The 14,782-nt window shown below is 34.9% G+C and overlaps 1 pseudogene; it reads right to left on the bottom strand.

The window, feature by feature from the left end:
• LOC142625157 (uncharacterized) overlaps positions 1–14,782 on the bottom strand; it is a 38,650-nt pseudogene that overhangs the window by 15,355 nt on the left and 8,513 nt on the right.

The following is a 14,782-nucleotide window of genomic DNA, read 5'->3' as shown; positions in this document are numbered from 1 at the left end:
TGGTAGTTACTCTAGGTATTGTATTCGAGGTACTACACGTTCTTAGGGTAGTGCATCCTGATTATCCTGGTTGTGAGCGTCTGAGGACAATGTCCAAAGACGAACTCTCATCTCGTTTCTGTGAGACACCTTCTTCTTGGGGCGATCGTTAGTTCACCCGTTGCTCGGCCTTTGCTAATGGTCCGAGGTTCCTTAACATAATTATGACTTTTGTTCAACACCTATTGTCTTACTATAACATTATCACAGAGCCTCGTGCTCGCTTTTTGCTTTCCCTCATTGAAGATCTTACCATTGATTTGCCCTCTCACTTTATACTCTCCCTCATAGATGTGTATAGGGACACGGAAACCCGTGATAAGCTCATCTTCCCTTTAGCTATTACGCGGCTCCTTCACCATTTTTCTATCTCCTATCCTGAGTCTCCTCACTTCACTTTCATGTGTGCCATTGATGCCACTACTATTAAGCGGAGTTTTGCATAGCTTCGCTTGAGGCAAACTCAGACCGAAACGGCTGCTCCTCCAACCTCTACTGCTCCATCCACCTTCACTCCTTCGTCTTCAGTGGGTGGAGTGACTCTTGAGGTCATCATGGCACAGCTTGTACACATGGATGCTCGCCTTGACACACTTAGTGATGAGTTGTGTCAGGTGAACACCCGTGTAGGTTGTATTGCACAACGACAGGCTATCATGGGTGGTTTCACGGTTGCTTCTTCTTCATATCCACCGGCGTTCGAGGATGAGAGTGACGATGACTCCAATAGTGATAGTGTTGATGAGGATGATGATAATGCTGGCTCACTTAGTGATGATGAGATGTATACTTGATGTACTTACCCCTTTGTCACCCGTGACAAAAAGGAAGAGTAGTTTTGAGATAAGAGTAGTCATACTCATAGGGGGAGGGATAGTTTAGGAGATAGGGGGAGTGTTCTTGAGTATTCATAATTTTGAGGGATGTAGTGAGGATTTTGATGTATCTTTTTTCTTTTCTCTCTATTTTAGATACATTGTTCTTGTACCTTAGATCTTGTGAGCATCTTGTGATAGCAAACCTTGTACTTGTTGATATATATACATTTGAGGTTGTTATTGCAGTTCTTTCACCTATCTTTACATGTGTTGTTTCTTTTCTCTCTTCATACACATGTTTCTTATTTATTGTATGCAATCTTTTATTTATGTTTCACACAAAGATGCGTTCATGAGTTTTGTTTAAGTGTTTTAGAAATACAGGTTGTCAAAGTCTTCTTTGCCGTGAACTCTCTTCTTGCAAAGTTTTTCAAGATTTTGTGTTAGGATAGATTTTATTGTACTTAATAAGTGAGTATAAGTTGAGTGATTTATGACTTCTCTCATATGTTTATTTGTTTATTATGGTTTTGTCATGGATTTTCAAAGGGCGAGATTGTTAGGACATATGTGATTGGATGTTTGGAACATATGTCAAAATTTTTTGTATTGGCTAACCCTTTGACAAAGCGCACTTTACTTGTACTTGGGTAGATCTAGGATGTGTTTAATACTTCAAGAAACAAGGTTTCAAGTTCAAGTGTTAAAGCCATGCAAGTCTGTTCAAGAATCAAGTGAGAAAGTGCTGGATTTTAAAGCTCGACAGCTAGTATTTATCGAGGTTTAAAAGCTGCTGAAGCCCATGGCTCGACAGCTAGCTTAATAGATGGCTATCTATCGAGTTTTATGAAACTCAGTTTTTCAGAACTTTTTTTCATCCAATTCATGAGGATGTGTTTGGAATTTCTTTTCTCACAACCTTAAACATATATAAGGATTATTTTAAGGACTGTATCAGGTTGCACAGTCAAGAGCATAATTGCACAAGAGCATAATTCCTCAAGTGTGACCAGAAACCTAGTTTGCCCTAATTCTTGAAGAAGCTGCTGTATTTGTACACCGTAAGGTTTTATGACCAATCAACTTCATAATCTTCATCGTTTGATGAACAGAAGAACTTTGCAGCCAACATCCTTCTCAAGTTGGTGATAAAGTCGCGTACTAGGATCTGTGCATCTTTTGGTTAGTCACATACTAAGAGCCATGCAATATAAGGAGAGATTGTCACTACAGAACAAGTCCAATTGGGTATTGGGGTAAGGGTTCAACTGTAAGTTGGTATAAGGTACCGGGATTCCTTTATTTGTAACCGCTTGTTTTGATAATAGTGGATTTTCGGGAGTGGTAACCTTGAAATCATTCGGTGGGGTTTTTGCCGTGTAGGTTTTCCCCATTCGTAAACAAATCACTGTGTCACTTAATTTCCATTGCATATTTAGTTATTTGGTGATTTGTTTGTGCTGCCATGCTCATTGCATGTACTTGAACCTAATTAATTCACTTGGCTAATTAATTGGTTAATTCATCACAAGGGGTTAATACATTTTTAGCCTATCAGGATGAAAGATCCACTAGGGATGTTGGAGGACTCATTGGGGAGTATAATTTTGTTGAAAAGTGTTTTGGTGATGATTCTGACCTACCATGAAGTCTTGATGATGTATGGCCCACTGAGGTGGGGGGTAGCTTGCTAGGGATTTTCTGATGGTGTGCTGTTCATTGGGGAACTTCCTTTCACTAGGGAATGATTATCTTCTTCTTTCTCATGTGTTACTGAGGATTGATGTTGATTCCACCCTCGAGGGGTTTTACCAAACTCTACTCGGGAGAGTTATTTCGCAACTTTTGAGGGGGCTGCTCTCGTGCCTTAGAATTATTGGAGAGTTCGTCTATGATATTGGATTTACTTGGGATTTAGTTGATGATTTTGACTCACAAAGGAGTTTTTATGATGATTTTTGGTCCACTGAGGAATGTTTGACACTTTCACTACATTGAGATATTTTTGGTGGTTTCAATCCACTGGGGATGCTTTTTTAGGGTCTTCGTGCTCCTAACCTACTGAGGGCATTTCTATCATATCTGGGTGTATTCTTGAATTTTTCTTTGCACTTTTGGCCTCGTGGGAAATTTGTTGGGATTTCTTGATTTTTTTTTGCTAAACTACGTGTTGTTTATCGAGGAGGCCTAAACTACATGTAGCTTAGCCATCAGGTGTGTCCCCTACTCTTCATTTTTTTCCAATGGTTACCAACTATTTTTTTTCATTCTCTTTATCTCCCTTATCTCTTCACATTCTTTAACTCCCTCTACAAAAGCCTTTTGCCTCTTTCTCACTCCCTTAAAATCTGACTCTCATCTTCTTCTTCAATCTCAATTTCTCTCTCAAACGCTCTCATCTCCTTCAATGATACCCAAGTCCAGAACGAGTTCTTACGCCTTTTTGACTGATGCTTTCCATCTCACCCGCTGGAATGGAGCGGTGAGGCTAACGACTCCTCCTCCCTTGACCTACAGATTACAAAAACACATTTCGAAGGGAGCAAGGGCTAGATCAGTAAGTTTTTCAAACTTTTCTCAATTTTCAAGTTTTCCTTTGATCTTTCATTTTAATCTGTTTTAAATCCTGTAAATGCTTGGGTTTTACTTTGGGTTGGGTTTAGATAAAAACCTGACACTTTAGGAGGGGTAGAAACATGTTTAGGTTGAGTTGTGGTTGAGAAAACTTGGAAAATATCGAAGAATGACCTTATGTGTTCGTTCTTGCCTGCGCAGATTTAGGCCTGTGTGCACAAACTTTTTCTTATGTGCACAACCTTGATTCATGTGGATGCAGGTTTGTTCATACGTTTGTGTATCTGTTATTCAGTTTATGCGAGCGTAGGTTCCATCCTGCATACACGTGCAGAATTCTGCATATGCATGGCGCTAGATAGAAACCCTAATTTGGACATTTTAGCTCCTTTTTCATCTGTTGTCTGTTTGCAATTTTAACATAATTTGTCACCATTTTTGAACTCAAATATATGTCTCATGTCACATTTCATCCTATTATGCATCCAATATCATTTTCTCAACGTTCCCTTTCCTAATCATGAATTTAATCTCATTCGCTTTTTGCAGGTTTCAACCCCATATTCTGGTAAGGGAAGAACTAGCTAGGTCTTGGTGTGATACAACATCCTTACTAAGGAGACTTAGGGGCATATCCTTGCTACGGGTTTTGAGCCCGTTCTCCATCTGATGCTGGAGAGTGTAGACACTTGATTTTGCACCCATGATTTAATCAAGGAGAATGACTGGAGTGACCATCCATGTACAAAAAAAAAAAAAATCATTCATGCATCATTTTGTTCTTGCATTACATACATCATTTTGTCTTTGCATTACATGCATTATGTCATTCATTACATATCATGAAAATGATCTTAAGATTCTAATGGTTGCAACGGTGTTTTTGGTTTCCAAATCGGGCTGTCGGATCGAAGGATATAGCATGATCAAGTTTGCACGGTCCATATGCATTGTGCCTAGGAAGAGTCGACCACACATGATTAATTTTAATTGCTTGACCAATCAAAATTAAAATTAATTAAATAATTTTGTGATTGGTTGATAATTAGTGTTTAAAATAGAGATGCATGAATAGGAATAAAAGGGATGATTGGATAATAATAAAATTATGGATAATCTAAACTTTATTAAGATCTATTTTAAGGGAGTTATCCACAAGATAATGGGTCAAGATAATTGTTCTTAAAAAGCCTGAATTATCTAAAAAAGAGATAAAAAATCATAGATGGAGGATGAAAATGCGTCTAGGTACAAGGAACAACCAAAAAACCCTAAAAAGAGAGTCCAATTGGCACCAAAACACGAAAGCACGTTCAGACTCCAAGGGCCAATTCAACACTTTTGGAGTGCCGAACGGCACTTTAAAGTGCCAAATTTCCCTTGTGTGGGCTTTGGCCCAACGGCCTTCGGGTGGTGATAATGCCTACCCTTTTCAACATTTTCGCAAAAGGATTTGTCCAGATTCAAACCCTAGTCATCCATACCTATTTTTAGGGATTTCTGACCTCTATAAATAGAGTCTGAACCTCATAGTTCAACACGTTTTTGCTACACTCTGAGAGGCATACGTTTTTGGCTCTGAAAACATGCATATTTTCTGATCCCTTCTTTGAGTTTTGCTGCCTAAATTAGGGTTTTTAGGTTTCAAATAGAATTAAAAAAAATTTCTTTGAACCCTAAAACATCATTTCAAGAACAAAGTGTGCTTATGCAAGAGGTTGTACTCTAACCCTTTTTGTTCATATGTTTCTTTAATCGTGATGATGCATGCTCTCTTATTTTTCAAACATTCATATGCTAACTTGTTAATGTGAATTGTGAAAATATGATCTTGTTTTTATTGTTGGTATAATCTGTTTCTTAATTTAAAGATTCGCATGCAATTAACTCTTTTTCTTCAAAACAAAACAAACCTACATCTTTCTTGGATGTAGATATGATTTTTTCTTCAAAACAAAATGGATCTACTGTTAGGATTAGTGCCCTTAAATCCTATTGTATGATGCTATGTATGATATTTGTATGACATTATGTATGACATGATGTATGACTTTATATTGTGATTGATAAAGTTATTTTATTATTATCTAAAATAATGATAACGTGAATATGAGACATTATCATATAGTCCATGAGATGCATTGTATGTGATTTATGTGAAAAGTCACTGAAGATGTAAATCACAAGTTCTTTGTAAACTCAGAATTTGTAGTTTGTAGTCGGTGATGAAATTGGGCATTTCACTTGCGAAGACTATAACATGTCAACTAAGATGATTTGTCTTGATCATGGAAGTGGAAACTTCTAGTTGATATGTTGATATGTTTTAAGAGTTGAAACATATTGAACTGGACCACTGTGAGATTTATTATTCTTCTAACGACTGTCAAATGAATAATAAATCTCACGGCTTCTATTTGCATGAACTCTTAATCCTGAGAGAATAATGGACCTGATCATGAAATGTAGGTTGCTTTGATATATCAGGAGTGAGATCTGAAGTGACGGTCAAAACCTCAGTATATTGAGCAGCCACATTTAGTGTTGATGGAACATATATTCTCAAAATGGAATTCATAGTCTCTTGATGGAGATATAGAATATTCCCTTGAGATAAGTTTAATAGTTTCAGTTATTCAAAGAGTTAGTCCTAACCACTTTAGTAAGAAATTACTAAAGTATATATTTATGAAATTGGATTTCATAAATATATAATGAATAACTTTAAAGAATTAAACCGGGTATTCAAGGATAAGATGTAGTAATTTACAAAGTGGCAGTCTACATCTATGACTTTGTGTTACTACGAATATTTTATGAAGGGGTTACGTGTATAATAAAGTCTTGGGATATAATTTATTAATAAGGCCTAGAGTGCAATTATATTTATATAGTGGTATTAAATATAATTAATGGTAACTTTGGACTTGTCAAGAGTTAACGGAAAAGCCCAAGGCCCATTGGAGCTAGTGTCTTATTGGTCCCTTTTGGTCCCACTCCAAGCCACATGCTAAAGCCCAATTGGAAAGGCCCAATAGGCCAGCCCAATTAGATAATCAGTTAGTTATAAAGGGAGAAATATACATAATTTTTATTAGAAGAGATTAGAAAAGAAAAAGAAACGGTGTGTGAGAGAGTGTGAGACACACTTTCATTATCCCTTTGAAAAACTGATTGAGAGACCACACATCTTGGGCGTAAAGTGGAATTGGAGTGAAGATTAAAAGTGTTCCCAAGTGCTTCTAATCTTTATTTTGAATTTCTCCACACCAAGGTACACTATCTTGTTCTTAAACTCTGAAATTTACGTTGTGCACGTTATCAATCATGAATGAAATAGATCCTTATTCGTTGCTTCCGCTTTGTGTTTTGTATGAGATATAAAACCAGAATTTTTTTTTCCTTCATCTACATCATTCTTAGATGTAGATCTAAGTTTTTCTTAAAATAAAAATAGATTTTGTATCTTCTTTAGATACAAATCTGATTTTTAAATGCATGCAGATTTTTAAAATAAAGAAAGAGATCATGAATTGTTGTTTGTTTTCTTGTTTTGTTTGAATCATTTAGCATGAATTAATTTTATGAATGAGATCCTCTCCATAAAAGAAACATATCTTATTCAAATACAAAAAAAAAAAAAAAACAGATTTGATTTTTCTGTTATAAAAACCATTTTTTTTATCATCACAAAAACAGATTTGATCTTTTACAAAACTCAAAACCATTTTTTTTACCCCTTAAAAAAACAGATCTGAATTTTTAACCAACCACAAAACTTTGTATTTATTAAAGAAAAAAAAATCTGAATTTTTTCTTCAGAAATCATTTTTATTACACATATAAACCACATATCTGATTTTTAATGTCAAAATCAATTTCTCTAATCATCAAAACAAATTTGAATTCTTCTAAACAAAAGAGGATACATTCATAAATGATTTTGTGTTTGTCTTTCATATGTTCAACATAACATACATAACATGCATAAAATGATACATTGGTCACAAGAGTCTAGAAGACTAAACTCTATCTGGGCGGAATGGGTGCCTAGCACCTTCCCATTCCGTAACCTAGCCTCCAGATTTAGATTTTTGGTTAAGTAGACTTAGCTTTATCTTTATTTTTATTTTGGGTAGATTTTAACTAGGACAAAAAAGTCATGTATATTTGGTAGATTGTAACTAGTGTTAGGATTAGTGCCCTTAAATCTTATTGTATGATGCTATGTATGATATTATGTATGACATTGTGTATGACTTAATATTGTGATTAATAAAGTTGTTTTATTATTATCTAAAATAATGGTAACATGAATATGAGATATTATCATATAGTCCATGAGATGCATAGTATGTGATTTAGTCACAGAAGATATAAGTCACAAGTTCTTTGTAACCTTAGAATTTATAGTTCATAGTCAGTGATGAAATTGCACATTTCATCTGCGAAGATTATAACGTATCGACTAAGATGATTTGTCTTGATCATGGAAGTAGGGACTTCTAGTTGATATGTTGATATGTTTTAAGAGTTAAGACATATTGAATTGGACCGTGTGAGATTTATTATTCTCCTAACGACTGTCAAATGAATAATAAATCTCACGACTTCTATTTGCATGAACTCTTAATCCTGAGGTGTAGGTTGCTTTGATATATCAGGAGTGAGATCTAAAGTAACGGTCAAAACCTCAGTATGTTGGGCAGCCACATTTAGTGTTGATGGAACATATATTCTCAAGATGGAATTCATAATCTCTTAACGGAGATATAAAATATTCCCTTGAGATAAGTTTAATGGGTTTGGTTATTCAGAGTGTTAGGCCTAACCACTTTCGTAAGAAGTTACTAAAGTATATATTTATGAAATTGGATTTCATGAATATATGATGAATAATCTTAAAGGATTAAACCAGGTACTCAAGGATAAGATGTAGAAATTTACAAAGTGACAGTCTACATTCATGACTTTGTGTTACTGCGAATATTTTATGAAGGGGTTGCATGTATAATAAGGTCTTGGGATATAATTTATTAATAAGGCCTAGAGTGCAATTATATTTATATAGTGGTATTAAATATAATTAATGGTAACTTTGGACTTGTCAAGAGTTGGCGGAAAAGCCCAAGGCCCACTGGAGCTAATGTCTTATTGGTCCCTTTTGGTCCCATTCCAAGTCACACACTAAAGCCCAATTGGAAAGGCCCAATAGGCCAACCCAATTAGATAATCAGTTAGTTATAAAAGGAGAAACATACAAAATTTTTATGAGTGATATAAGAAATGGTGTGTATGTGAGAGTGAGACATACTTTCATTCTCCATTTGAAAACTGATTGAGAGACCACACATCTTGGGCTTAAAGTGGAATTGGAGTGAAGATTAAAAGTGTTCCCAAGTGCTTTTGATCTTGTTTTTTATTTTCTCCACACCTAGGTATGCTATCTTGTTCTTAAATTCTGAAATTTACATAGTTCATGTTATCAATCATGAATGAAATAGATCATTGTTTGTTGCTTCCGCTATGTGTTTTATATGAGATACAAAACCAATTTTTCCAACAATTGGTATCAGAGCCAGGTTTTCATATCATGATTGAATAGTGTGTGATTGGATTTTAGAATTTTAGAAAACTGTTATCTTTGTGTTTTCAAATTTCTGCATAAAGATATTGTTCTATAAACCTTGTGTGCATTGATCAATATATGCGATATATTGTTTAGCATGACACCAAGAGTGCACGGATTGTTCATTCATTCAATAACCATTAATGGAAATCTTAGTTTGTAATATATATATATATATATATATATATATATATATATATATATATATATATATATATATTACAAGTGGGATTGAATGGAAGATAATAAGGCCGTGCCGTGTCTTGATATAGTTATGGAAATGGGGGTGGTTATTCTCATGACCGATATATATATATATATATATATATATATATATATATATATATATATATAAATAACTACCTTATGTGTGTTTTCATTCCTTGCATTGTTTCGGGTTTGAAAGCTTTTTGTTTCATGGCCATTGTACTGCTTATGATTCACTGTGTGAATTGAATATGAATGCATGGCTTGAACTTAAATGCACGGCTTGGCTTGGTCTGGTCAATGAAAGTTATATGTAAGTTATATATATGTAACTTACATTGACCAATTTTAAGTTATTTGTAAGTTATATACGTATATTATATATATATATATATATAATGTAATAATTATATATTACATATATTAATTTGTATATATAATATAATATAATATAATATAATATAATATAATATGGATTTTTATATGTACTAAGGGTTTTTATTACGTTATATATATATATATATATATATATATATATATATATTTACATATGTTAATGCTAGTTTAATGAAATTTATTCCTAATGAGATTAGGATTATATTTTTCAAGGGTTTCTAGCATTATTATGGTTCTTGATCAATAAAAACCTTTAATTTAAAATATCTAGTGGGAGAGAGATACAAGGGTTGGATCTTACGGCCTCCATTGTTGGTTCATAGTAGTGTGAAATATATACTTTGTCTTTGCCTCGAGCTTAGCATTCCATGCGGAGAGTATTTATTTCATGGTCCTACAAGATTGAATTTCCTGGTTTATAGTAGTTTGATAAACACCTTGTCTTAACTTCGAGCTTTGCATTCCATGCGGAGGGTGTTTTTATCATGGTACTACAAAATAAGCCTGTTAAGGGATGAAATGTGGCTACACATGATTCTAGACAATGGTATACACTAGACTAAATATTATAGTATCCTCTATGCTCAGTTCTTACTATTATTACTTAGAGGCTAAATGTAAAACGGCATATTATTAGTGTTTGATAAGAGTTATCATGATAGCACTAATAATGAGAATAGTTCTCAATTAATCATAGTATTTTATGTCCACTCTATGCTGTGAGATATTGAATATGAGATTGGGTTGTCGTTACATATTTTATATTATGGTTTTATTAAGGTTCCGTACTATTTGTTTATATGCTAAATTGATAATGTCCAATTTACTTATTATATTCATGTTTATTATTTTCAAATTTAAATCATGGCATCATTAAGCCCACTTGTTGCTATTCTTAACCAAAACAAACTGACTGGATCCAACTATGTTGACTGGAAAAGAAATTTGGACATTGTTCTTACTGCTGAAGAGCACAAATATGTGCTTACTCAACCATGTCCTAGCTTTCCTTCATTAGATACTCATCTTGAGGAAAAACAGCGATATGATTCTTGGCAGAAATATAATGAGATGGCCAAGTGCTACATCCTAGCATCTATCTCAAATGTTCTACAGCATCAAATGCAGGATGTAGAACTAGCTTCGGATATCATGCTAAGTCTGAAGGAGATGTTTGGTGAGCAAGGCCGTTCTGCAAGGCAAGAGACCATGAGGCAAATTTATAATACCAAAATGGCTGAACATAGTTCAGTGAGAGAGCATTGTCTTACAATGATCTCTAATCTGAATACATTGGAAATTTTAGGTGCCAACATTGATGGAGAATCCCAAGTAAATATGATACTCCAGTCACTACTAGAATCATTCAAGAAATTCAGACTTAATTATAACATGAACAAAAAGATTTATTCTTTGTCGGAATTAATGAATGAGTTAGTGGCGGCGGAAGGCATCCTTGGTACTTCTAGTGTTGAAGCCAATGTGGGTGAAGCTTCTACTTCTCAACCTAAGTCGAAAGGCAAGGGTAAGAAGAAGAAGAAGAAGAAGAAGAAGAAGAAGAAGGACTTCACTAAGAAAGATGGTAAACAAATTGCCTTAGGAGTTGCCAACAAAGGAAAGAAAACCAAAGGAAAGTGTTTCCATTGTGGTGAGAAAGGACATTGGAAGAGGAATTGTCCAACATTCAAGGCTGCCAAGAATAAGGGCATGAAAAGTTCATTTCTTCTTGAAATATGTTTGGTATAGAATCCAACGGATTCCTGGTGTATGGATTCAGGTTGTACTAATCATATCTGCAATTCTTTGCAAGGGTTCTAGGAGACCAGAAAGTTGAATGAGGGAGAACTATTTCTTACTTTGGCTGATGGGAGCAAGATTCCGGTTGAAGCTGTTGGAGTATTTAATTTATGTTTTAAGTCTAGAGTTTTAATATTGGAAGATTGTTTGAATGTACCTAATGTTCATAGGAATTTAATTTCTGCAACTTATTTAGGTAAATATGGATATTGTGTTATCCTGAAAGATAATGTTGTAATAAAGAAGGATAAAGTGTTTATCTGTTTTGGCAATATTGTGGATGGTCTTTATATTTTAACTCCGGATAAGCATGAATTATACAACTCTGAATTAGATAGTAGCTCTCATGTAAAATCATTAAAGAGAAAGTTTCCTTCTACTAGTGATGCATATCTATGGCACTTGCGTTTAGGTCATATTAATTCAAGTAGGATTCAAAGACTAATCAAAGATGGACTTTTACAGCCAATGGACTTTGATGCTTTTCCAGTTTGCGAATCTTGTTTGGAAGGTAAAATGATCAAATGGCCTTTTAATGCAAAGGGTAGAAGAGCCCAAGATTTGCTAGAACTAGTACATTTAGATATATGTGGTCCTATGTCAATCCAAGCAAGAGGTGGCTATGAGTATTTCATTACTTTCACTGATGATTACTCTAGATTTGGTTATGTGTACCTAATGAAACGGAAGTCCAAAGCCTTTGAAAAGTTCAAAGAGTTTAGGACTGAAGTTGAGAATCAATTGGGTAAACACATAAAGGCCATTCGATCTGATCGAGGTGGCGAATACCTTCTTGGTGACTTCAAGGATTACTTGACTGAAAATGGGATTATATCCTAGTTGACTGCACCTGGAACTCCACAACAAAATGGTGTAGCAGAAAGAAGGAATAGGACTCTTTTAGATATGGTTAGGTCCATGTTGAGTTATTCAACTTTACCAATTTCTTTTTGGGGATATGCCTTAAATACTGCAATGTATCTTCTGAATTTAGTACCTTCGAAATCTATTCCTAAAACACCTGTAGAGTTGTGGAATGGGCGTAAGCTTAGTATGAGACCTCTCCACATTTGGGGTTGTCCAGCACATGTGTTGAAAGGAAAGTCTGACAAGTTACAGTCTAAAACAGAAGGGGTATTTTTTGTAGGGTATCCAAAAGGAACAGTTGGAGGTTTATTCTATGGTCATAAGGATAATAAAGTGTTTGTTAGCACAAATGCCAAATTCTTGGAAAATGACTATATGAATAATTTTACTCCTAGAAGTAGAGTTGTCTTGGTTGAAATGAATGAACCCGTAGTTGAACAACCAATGGATGAAACTAGGGATGATGTGGCTGTATTAGATACACCACAAGATACTACTCATGAGATGTCTAGTACACAGGTGCCTCGTCGTAGTGGGAGAATTATTTGGCCTCCTATAAGATTTGTAGGTTTGAGAGAAACTTATGAAGCTATCTTAGAAGAGGCTGAATCGGATCCCTACACTTATGAGGAGGCAATGAATGATATAGATGCACATCATTGGGCCCAAGTTATGAAATCTGAATTGGACTCTATGTATTCCAATCATGTATGAGATCTTGTAAAGGCGCCTAACGACATTAAACCTGTTGGTTGCAAATGGGTTTACAAGAGGAAGAGAGGGATTGACGGAAAGGTTGAAACCTTTAAAGCAAGACTGGTGGCGAAAGGGTATACAAAAAAAGAATGTATTGATTATGATGAAACTTTTTCGCCAGTAGCCATGCTTAAGTCTATCAGAATTCTCTTATCCATTGCTGCTCATTATGATTATGAGATTTGGCAATCTTGAAGAAGAAATATACATGTTGCAACCAGAAGGTTTCTTAGCAAAGAACCAAGAGCATATGGTATGCAAGTTGAAAATGTCCATTTATGGACTTAAGCAAGCATCTAGGTTGTGGAACATCAGATTTGATCAAGCAATCAAGTCTTTTGGTTTTGAACAAAATCTTGATGAACTATATGTGTACAAAAGACACTGAGACAAAGTAGTAATGTTCCTAATGCTTTATGTTGATGATATTCTACTCATTGGGAATGATGTAGGTGTAATGTCATCGGTTAAAGTTTGGTTGCCAAGCCAATTGATATGAAGGACTTGGGTGAGACAAACTTTATTCTAGGGATCAAGCTTTGGCAAGATCGTAAGAATAAGATGTTAGGCTTATCACAAACTGGATATATAGATAAAGTTCTAGAACGGTTTAGCATGCAAAACTCCAAGAAAGGATTGCTTCCTTTTAGACATGGAGTTCCTCTGTCTGATGACCAAAGGCCTAAGACTCAAGAGGAAGAAAATATGATGAGGCAAGTTCCTTATGCTTCTGCAGTGGGAAGTCTCATCTATGCCATGCTTTGTACTAGACCAGATATTTGTTATTCAGTTGGCATGGTCAGCCGATATCAATCAAATCTAGGACCAAAACATTGGCAAGCTGTAAAGCATATTCTCAAGTATCTTAGGAGAACGAGAGATTATATGCTTGTTTACTAGTGTGTGGATTTAATTCCCATTGGCTATACAAATTCATATTTTCATTCGGATCTAGATTTCAAAAAATCCACTTCAGGATGTGTTTTCACCTTGGGAGGTGGAGCCATAAGTTGGAGGAGTGTTAAGCAATCTTGTATTACGGACTCCACCATGGAAGTTGAGTACATTGTTGCTTGTGAAGCAGCAAAGGAAGCTGTTTGGTTCAAGAAATTCCTTTATGATCTCGGTGTTATTAGAATGGAGCAAGTTCCCATCAAATTGTTTTGTGACAATAGTGGAGCGGTTGCTCAATCCAAAGATCCAAGGAATCATAAGAAAGGAAAGCACATTGAGAGGAAGTACCACATTATTCGAGACATTGTTGCTCATAGAGATGTTGTAGTAGCAAAGATTGAAAGTGCAAATAATCTAGCAGATCCCTTTACCAAAGTCTTGTCTCAAAGGACTCTCAAGTCACATTTGGAGGGAATGGGAGTTAGATTAGTGCACAATAGTCTTTAGGGCAAGTGGGAGATTGTTAGGATTAGTGCCCTTAAATCCTATTATATGATGCTATATATGATATTATGTATGACATTGTGTATGACTTAATATTGTGATTAATAAAGTTGTTTTATTATTATCTAAAATAATGGTAACATGATATGAGATATTATCATATAGTCCATGAGATGCATAGTATGTGATTTATGTGATTTAGTCACAGAAGATATAAGTCACAAGTTCTTTGTAAACTCAGAATTTATAGTTCGTAGTCAGTGATGAAATTGGGCATTTCATCTGCGAAGACTATAACGTA

The sequence above is a fragment of the Castanea sativa genome, chromosome 2 (genome assembly GCF_040712315.1).
Source record: "Castanea sativa cultivar Marrone di Chiusa Pesio chromosome 2, ASM4071231v1".
Lineage (NCBI taxonomy): Eukaryota > Viridiplantae > Streptophyta > Magnoliopsida > Fagales > Fagaceae > Castanea > Castanea sativa.
The sequence above is the reverse complement of the archived record's forward strand: the minus strand, read 5'-3'. Positions and strand labels throughout refer to the sequence as shown.